Here is a 2,124-nt window from a genome sequence, read left to right as displayed (position 1 = left end):
GGACCTCAGGAAATTCTACAAGGGTAAGAAGTGCAAGCCACGGGATGTGCAGCCCAAGAAGACATGTGCCATGCACTGTGACTGAACAAGCACCAGGAGAACCTGAAGACCAAGAAGCAGCAGCAGCAGGAGCGGCTACACTCGCTGCAGAAGTATCTGGTCAAGCTTTTTCCTAACGGATTTGCTGCCAGATGCAGATGTGAAAACCACCACTAAACCTAAACCAAAATGGGAAAGGAAAAGACTCACATCAACAGCATCATCATTGGACGTATAGATTTGAGCAAGTCTACCACTACTGGTCATCTAATCTATAAATGTGGTGGGATCAACACAAGAACTATTGAAAAATTTGAGAAGGAGGCTATGATATGGGAAAGGGCTCCTTCAAGTATGCCTGAGTCTTGGGTAATCTAAAAACTGAATGTGAACATGGTATCACTGTTGATATCTCCCTGTGGAAATTTGAGACCAGCAAGTATTACATGACCATCATTGATGCCCCAGGACACAGAGACTTTGTAAAAAACATGATTACGGGCACATCTCAGACTGATTGTACTGTCTTGATTGTTGCTGCTGGTGTTGATGAATTTGAAGTGGGTATCTCCAAGAAGGGGCAGACTTACGAGCATGCCCTTCTGGCTTACGCACTGGGTGTAAAACAACTAATTGTTCATGTAAACAAAACAGATTCTACTGAGTCACCCTACAGCCAGAAGACATACAAGGAAACCATTAAGGATGTCAGGATCTACATTAAGAAAATTGGCTACAACCCCAACAGAGTAGCATTTGTGCCGGGTTCTGGTTGGAATGGTGATAACATGTTGGAGCCAAGTGCTAACATGCTTTGGTTCAAGGGATGGGAAATCATGTGTAAAGATGGGAATGACAGTGGAGCCACCCTGCTTGAAGCTCTATTGCATTCTGCCACCAGCTCATCCCACTGATAGGCCCTTGCATCTACCTCTCCAGGATGTCTACAAAATTGGTGGTATTGTTACTGTCCCTGTGAGCCAAACGGAGACTGGTGTTCTTAAACCTGGCATGGTGGTCAACTTTGCTCAAGTCAGTGTCACACCTTTGCATTTCAAAGTGTGTTGAAATGCACCATGAACTTTGAGTGAGGCTCTTCCTGGGGACAATGTGGGCTTCAGTGTCAAGAATGTATCTGTCAAAGATGTTCATCATGGCAGTGTGGCTGGTGATAGCAAAAATGATCCACCAGTGGAAGCAGCTGGCTTCATGGCTCAGGTGATTATCCTGAACGATCCAGACCAAATAAGTGCTGGATATACACCTGTGATGGATTGTCATCCAGCCAATTGCTTGCAAGTTTGCCGGGCTGGAGGAGAAGATAGATCATCATTCTGGACAAAAGCTGGAAGATGGTCCCAAGTTCTTGAAATCTGGTAATGCTGCCACTGTTGATATGGTTCCTGGCAAGTGTATGTGTGTTGAGAGCTTCTTTGACTATCCTCCTCTCGGCCATTTTGCTGTTCATGACACGAGATGGACAGTCACTGTGGGTGTCATCAAAGCAGTGGACAAAGAAGGCATCTGGAGCTCGCAAGGTCACCAAGTCCACCCAGAAAGCTCAGAAGGCTAAATGAATATAATATCGAATACCTGCCACCCCAGTGTTAATCAGTGGTGGAAGAACAGTCTGAGGCCTCTTTGTGTCAATTGGCCATTTGAGATTATTAGTAAAAGCTGGTTGATGATAACAATGCATTGTAAAACCTTCAGAAGCAAAGAGAATGTTTTGTGGACCATTTGTTTTTGTGTGTGTGTGTGGCAGTTTTAAGTTATTAATTTTTAAAATAAGTAGTTTTGGGCAGCCTGGGTGGCTTAGCAGTTTAGCGCCTTCGGCCCAGGTCGTGGAGACCCGGGATCGAGTCCCATGTCGGGCTCCCTTGTCTGAAGCTTGCTTCTCCTTCTGTCTGTAACTCTACCTTTCTCTCTCTCTCTCTTTGTCTATCATGAATAAATAAATAAAATCTTTTAAAAAATAAAATAAGTAGTTTTTAATAGAAACAACTTGACCAAAAACCTGCCACAGAATTTTGAGACGCGGGATCCCTGGGTGGCGCAGCGGTTTAGCGCCTGCCTTTGGCCCAG

The 2,124-nt window shown here is 44.7% G+C and overlaps 1 pseudogene; it reads left to right on the top strand.

Moving 5' to 3' along the window:
- Positions 1-228: 228 nt before the first annotated feature.
- On the top strand, positions 229-1,616 carry LOC121476055 (annotated as a pseudogene).
- Positions 1,617-2,124: the final 508 nt, after the last annotated feature.

This window comes from Vulpes lagopus, chromosome 15, assembly GCF_018345385.1.
Source record: "Vulpes lagopus strain Blue_001 chromosome 15, ASM1834538v1, whole genome shotgun sequence".
In the NCBI taxonomy this organism is placed as follows: domain Eukaryota; kingdom Metazoa; phylum Chordata; class Mammalia; order Carnivora; family Canidae; genus Vulpes; species Vulpes lagopus.
Note: the sequence above shows the minus strand (reverse complement) of the source record. Positions and strands in the feature narration are given on the sequence as shown.